The sequence below is a fragment of the Grammomys surdaster genome, unplaced genomic scaffold (genome assembly GCF_004785775.1).
Source record: "Grammomys surdaster isolate TR1022 unplaced genomic scaffold, NIH_TR_1.0 66, whole genome shotgun sequence".
Taxonomy (NCBI): Eukaryota; Metazoa; Chordata; class Mammalia; order Rodentia; family Muridae; genus Grammomys; species Grammomys surdaster.
This window is the reverse complement of record NW_021604568.1, coordinates 20121644-20129032: the sequence shown is the minus strand read 5'-3', so window position 1 is coordinate 20129032 and position 7389 is coordinate 20121644.

Genomic DNA, 7389 nt, shown 5'->3' with positions numbered 1-7389 from the left:
GTGCCACAGCACTAAGTTTCCAGCATGCTACTTTTAGGGAACAGACCAAGCCTGTACAGGGGAACCAGCTATCTTTGAGCAAGAGGTCAGAGCTGATTTCAAGATCCATCATTTCACACACAGGATTTTAGGGATTGAAGAAAGCACCAAATTAATTAAGTCCTGAGGGAATGTACATTTTGAAATGAGAAAGTTCTGCCAAAGACTCCAAGGCCAGGTGGCACATGGGAAATTGGCAATGTTGTTATCCTTATGAGATAGGCTCAAGGGAGAGGGAAAACCTTTCCTTAGTAGTCTAGGTATGAGTGTTTATGAACAATTAATCACTAGCAACTGCATCTTTCTTCTCCCCGATCTTTATAGCATGAGACCGATGGCCTAGAGATACCTCCTATAGAGACTAGCTATCCCCTCCACCAGTGCTGTACCTAACCGATATGCTGAGGTTCAGGGATGTGGAGGTTAGAGACTGCCACCTGATTCCAGTTCACTGTATGTATGTCTTTGTATCTGTCCTTTCCTCATTCTCTCACCACTCCTTGCTAGGATCTAGGATCCTGGGACCAAAGTCTCCGTGATTGAGCCACAGATCCTTTGTTACCACTGCTTGGATGAAATAAAGTCCCTGAATAAATCTTTCTCCCTGAGTATGCAGGTACAAAGATGTTTATTAGGTGCTGCTGATAGTAGTGAGAATGTATAAACACACTTTTAAAAAGCTTTTTTTAAATGATGGAGGGATGGAGCGATGGCTCAGCAGTTAAGAACACTTTTTGCAGAGGACCAAGGTTCAATTCCCAGCACCAACATGAAAGCTCATGACTGTCTATAACTTCCATTCCAGGGCATCTAACACTCTTGTCTGACTTCTATGTATACCAGGCATGCACATGAAAAACATTCATATACATTCAGGCCAAACACCTGAGAAGAGAGAGAGAGAGAGAGAGAGAGAGAGAGAGAGAGAGAGAGAGAGATATCATGAATATCTTGGACTATACTGTGCTATGAAGTTGTGATGAAAAGAGAGGTAGATATCTCAAATGACCATTCTTCTCAGGGGGTCCTTAGTGGTCACTTCTGCTCCCACTCACTTTGCTCTTCTGCAAAGCTGCTTGCTTGACTTTCCTAATTTTTCACACAGATTAAATCTCATTCTCTTTTTGCCAAACATTATGGTTTGCATCTTTTAAATTATTTAATTTTTAAATTTTTATGTGTTTATGTGTTTTGTCTGAATGTATATCTACCACATGCATGCAGTCCCTGAGGAGGCCAGAAAAGGGCAGTCAGATATTTCCATTACTGGAATTAGGGATGATTGTAAGCTGCCATGTGGTACTGGGAATAAGAGCCAGGTACTCTAGAAGAGCAGCAGTAACCACTGAACCATCTCTTCTATTCCCTTAAAAGATATTTAATAGTGTGTGTGTGTGTGTGTGTGTGTGTGTGTGTAGTAGGGAACCCTAAAACAGCCCACCAAAACTTGTGTGTTGAAGGCTTGATCTCCAGTTGACGGTTGTCACTAAGAGGTGGCAGAAACTAGGGGTGGGGTTAGTGGAGGGAAGACGTCATTAGGGGTGTGCTCTTTTAAATTTTTTTTTACCACATTTATTTACTTATTAATATTTGCTTATTAAAGACAGAGTTTAACTATGTAGTCCTGGCTGACCTGGAACTTGTTATGTAGAACTTGCTTTGAATTTATAGAGATCTGCTTGCCTCTATACTGTCTGAGTACTGGAATTTTTTGTTTGTTTGTTTGTTTTGGGTTTTTTTTGTTGTTGTTGTTTTCGAGACAGGGTTTCTCTGTATAGCCCTGGCTGTCCTGGAACTCACTCTGTAGACCAGGCTGGCCTCAAACTCAGAAATCTGCCTGCCTCTGCCTCCCAAGTGCTGGGATTAAAGGCGTGTGCCACCACTGCCCAGCTCTGAGTACTGGAATTAACAGCCCACTATTTATATGTTTTTTGAGGTAAGTCCTCACTCTAGCCCAGTCTGACCTACAAGTCATTTTGTTGCCCAGGCTTACCTCAAACTTATGAAGCTCTTTGTATCTCAGCCTCCTTAGTGCTAGAATCACGTCATATCCAGCCTTTTCACTCTTCTCAACCACACATTCCCCATCACAATGTCCTGCTTCACCACAAGCCCAGAGAAGGAGTCCAGCTGACTAGGGACTGAAACTTCAGAAGCCATGAGCCAAAAATAAACCTTTTCTCCTTTTATTTCAGATATTTTGACCACAGTGACAGAAAGGTAACATTCAGTATTCTAAGTTCTAAAGATTCATCTCACTTTAAATGTTTACTGATAAAAATAACTTTTTTCCAGACAGTCTGGCCATGTAGCCCAGGCTAGCCTTGAGCTTGAATTTTGTACCTTGACTAATACAAAACATGTAATTTGCTGTGAGGAATTTGCAAAAAAGTAATTTCTGTCTAAAAAGAACTAAAAGAACCAGTCCCAAAGAGTTGAAGTCCACTGTGATGTTCTGACCAGAGGAGGAGAAAGGACACTTCCTGGATGATGAAGGCCACCTCATCACTTTCCACTCCACTCCCCATTACCACCTCTATTAAAAAGACAGGTTCCCTGAGATGGAGCTCTGAGTGTGACAGATTGTCCAACTTCTTGATATTGTCCCTTGTAGGAGGCACAGGGGTTCTTGTGTACACAGATAAGCACCAGGGAAATCAGGAATGTTAAACACAAACTGTTGCCTCTTCAAGAGAAAAGACAAATAACCTGGTTTCCACTCAGAAGGCTGGGAGCAGAGGTAGCTAATAGCCTGGTGACGTTTGTGCTATCTGTATGATTGAGCCCACACCATTTCCTCCCCAGACCCTTAAGATGTTACATGTAGTCAATCTATAGAAGCTATCTCTATGGAAGCTGTCATGTGCATTTAAAAAGAGTCCTAATGTAGTCATGTCTTAAGCTTTATGGTAATATGAAATTGTGATATTATCTTCAGGAATCTTTTCTCCAAATTGCATTGTGCTTAAATATGTTTAAAACAAACTACTCATGGTCAGACTCTAGATCCTTGACCCAACACCAGCTACTGAGTCATGATGAACTAGACTGGACAGTCTTCTTGCTTCAGGTGAAATTGGCACTCTGCTGGCCATGGTGGTTGTAGAGAACCCCACAGACCCTTGAATAAATATCACTCTTTCCACCAACTTAAAGTTACCAGATATTTGTTTTGGAGCTTCTGTTAGAATCCTTTGTTGATTAAGTCCTTGCAGCAGGGACACACAGGTTTTAGAAGATTGGGAGAACTGGTGACATATTAAGTAAAATCCTCTTCATCCTATATAAGGGAAACATCTTGTTGGTGCCAACTTTATTTCTGGCAGGTTTAGCTGCATCAATTCCCAGTAAACATGACTTATTAGATGTGATAGATTAGTTGTAGTATTTATTAGTGCTACTTTCTATTGAGCATTCTGTTTGAGAATTCTTTTTTTTTTTTTTTTTTTTTTTTTTGGTTTTTGGTTTTTCGAGACAGGGTTTCTCTGTATAGCCCTGGCTGTCCTGGAACTCATTCTGTAGACCAGGCTGGCCTCAAACTCAGAAATCTGCTTGCCTCTGCTTCCCAAGTGCTGGGATTAAAGGCATGTGCCACCACTGCCCAGCTATTTTGTTTTTCAAGACAGAGTTTTTCTGTGTTGTGTTTCAAGACAGAGTTCCTGTATGTCTTGGAACTCTGTAAGCCCAGGCTGGCTTCAAACTCAGATCTGTTGCCTTTCTCTGACTCCTGAGTGCTGGGATTAAAGGCCTTCACCACTGCCACCTGGCATGAGAATCTTAGTTAATAGTGTAACTAGACTTCTGACTTTAAGTCTTGGTATTATCACCTGACCATGGCACGAACAACTTAATCTCAATTGTTCTTACCATTAAAACCTCCCTCCCGTTAAAAGATTCCTTGTATCAGGTGCACACAAGGCTTTACAGGGTTTGGGGAGAACTGATGACACATTAGCCAAAATATTCTCTCTTCCCTTCCCTTCCCTTCCCTTCCCTCCCCTCCCCTCCCCTCCCCCCTCTCCTGTCCCTCTCTCTCCCCCCCCCATAACTAAGGAAACAAAACTATCAGCCAAAGGTGAGCATTCTGCAGAAAATTCAAACTAGGGGTGTAGAAGGAAAAAGAGAAAGGGCAGTTAAGGGGAGTAATGTTATTTCAAAGTACATGATATGCTTTTATGCAAATGCTATAATGAAGTTGGGTGATGGAGGTGTATGCCTTTCCCAGCACTCAGGAGGCTGAAACAGGCAGATCTCTGAGTTCAAGGCCAACCAGTCTACACAGGGGAAAAAAAAAACATAAAAACTAACCAACAAACAAACAACAAAAAAAAAAAGAAAAAACAAAAGAGCTGGGCAGTGGTGGCACATGCCTTTAGTCCCAGCACTTGGGAGGCAGAGGCAGGTGGATTTCTGAGTTCGAGGCCAGCCAGCCAGGACTACACAGAGAAACCCTGTCTCGAAAAACCAAAAAAAAAAAAAAGGAAAAGAAAAAGAAAACGTCATAATAAACCTCTTACTTTGTACAACTAATATATACTATTACAAAGTCTAAATTATAGCTGTGCAGTGGTGGTGTATGCCTTTAACTCCAGCGCTCAGGAGACAGAAGCAGGCAGATCCCTGTCAAATTGAGGCCAGCCTGGTCTACAGAGTGAATTCCAGGACAACAAGGGCTACACAGAGAAACTCTTGTTTCGAAAAGTTAAAAAAACAAAAGCATAATTAAAACCTAAGTCCACAGTAAAATATACAGAAAAAAAGTTCAAAGTCTAAATGAAAGGAAAACCAGAATGATCTTCAGATTTACATTTAGGTATTAGAATAGTGCTGTCTGAATGATATCCTTTAAGTTCCTCTGTAGCACAATTTGAAATCTCCATAAATATTATCTCTACCTCCCCAGAATGAAAGCCCACACCCTGTGGCTCCATGTCGCCTTGTAATCATGTTTGACATATTTAACAGAGATATTTGTTTTCAAGCCACACCCCAAAACCACTCTTCAGTATCTTACTCATTTTGTTTTGGCCCAGTTCATTTGGGTAGCTTTGGGACTAACTTCCTAAAGCCCCAAGCAGAAGCTGAGTTCCACAGCCACTGAGCTGTTTAGTACATCCTTGGTGTACTACTGTTGAAGAGTTCAACCTTAATTGGACCTGGTGAGGTTTTGGATTTTTTTTTCCTTGCAGGTGGAATAATCAAGGTACTCTGAAAACACAGACAGAGGATCAATGTTTTCTGAGTTTTGCCCATGTGCCTGGCACTACCTGCATACAATGATGAGCTGTTCCAGTCACTGCCTTTCTTGAGACTACCAGGATCACACAGGAGATCAACAAGCAAATGAGCAGTCATAACAGGATTCCTCTCTGTTTCCCTAGATAGTCTGTTTCACTGGCCAGGCTACACACTGCACTCTCACCATAGCTTCCAGTGGACTTGACGACAAGTGTGTGCCACTCTGGCACTAAAGGGCTGTTTTAATCAACTAAGAAATCAACAAACACTTATTGAGTGCTTTGTAGGTGACACATACACAGCAAATAAAACAGAACTGGCCCTTGTCAAGATGACTGTATTTTAGAGGGACAGTAAATAATAAACAGATAAAATATTGGGGATTAGATGATGATCAATGCTATGGAGGAAATAAGAGAATGATGCTAAGAAATGTAGGAGAAAGAGAGTTGTTATTACTGTGAGAGGGAAGAGTTCATAGTAAGGGTGACACTGGTGGTGGTGGAGACCTGATAAGATAGAGGACAGAGACTGTGAAAGGCCTTGCGAGACACTGTATAGAGTGATTTTCATCAAGTGAGCTGGAATAACAAAACAGGTCTTCATCAGGGGACTGGCACCAACTTGCTTTTACTTCACAAGAATTCCCTTCCTGATATGTGAGGAGTAAACAGAAAGGATCAACATAGAAACAGAAATCCAGTTTAGCAGTTTACTGTTTCCTCTACATGAGAAATGTCAGTGACATGGTCCAGGCCTCTTGAGGAGGTGGCGATAACTGTAGAATATGGAATTGGATGGATTGACTGATTAGATGCAGAGATGAGACAGAGAATTGGGGTCAAGGATATCTTCAATATCTTTTATCTGTGTAGATGGCAGAACAAAATTGCTGACATTAATTTTGGGAAGATGACAAGGAGGAGTGAAGGCAGAGGAAACCAAGGAGTCCAGTTTATAACAGATGTATATAATGGCAAACATTTATTTGGTATGTAAAACAGAGGTGTGGTGTGCCAAGTCTAACTCCTAAGAGAGAAATCCAAGGGTATTAATGCAATTTTATATACAGGGTAGAAATAATGTCTAAAACCTTGAACTAAAAACAAGGAAAAGGAGATATAATCAGAGAACGAGGTTCAAGGTCTAAGCCCTGGGATAGTTCAATTTCAGAGATCAGAGGTGAGTGGTAGTCCCAAGGTGGGGTGAGAATCAGATCCTGAAAACCAAGAGGGAGAAAATGCTCCCAAGTCCTGGAAGCTAACGGGGAGAAAATGTTCCCAGGACAAGGAGTGGTCAATCCTGTGTTGGAATACAGGGTGGCTTTAGCCAGATATCAAGGAAGGGTGGAGATTGTACAACACTAAAGCAGCTGGGTTTCAGATAGAAAAGGCCAACATGCTGAAGGTAACAGAGGGAGGGATAGAGTGAGAAATACTCAGCTGGGAAAATGGGTAGTGGCTTAGAGAAGTGCAAAAGAGTAGCTGAGGGGTTCCAAGGGTTATGGTTTGTGATTTGAGGTGACATCTGTTTTCATGGCTGCACATTTTTTTTTCTGCCTAACTTTGGCTGCAGGAAGAGGTATGTGGTCAGATTTGACCTGCAGTTGGGTTTTTCAGTTGATAATAAAGTGAGAGGAGTCAGAAAAGAAAATTAAAGTGGAGTTTTCTTTGGAGACAGAATCTGATTATATTGCCCAGCTGGCCTTGAACTCATAATTCTGACTCAACTTCTCAAGTAACTGTGCTTACAGATATACAACACATATCTCTCTAGCTTAGAGATACAGATTTGAAAGAATGCAAATTCTAAATTATTATAAGCTACCATGTGGGTGCTGGCAACTGAACTTGGCTCCTCTGTCAGAGCAGAAAATACTGGTTTTTGAAATATTTTTTATTATCATTATGTGTGTGTGTGTGTACAATGTACATACATGAGTGTGGGTGTGCATATGGAGGTCAAAGAACAGCATTCAGGGGTTCTACCTATTGAACTCAGGTTATTAGACTTGTATACAGAGCTTTTTACCTGCTGATCCATTTTGCAAACCCAGCCTGTAACTCTCTAGCCACCTGTAACTCTAGCTGATGCAAGAAGACTGCAAGTTCA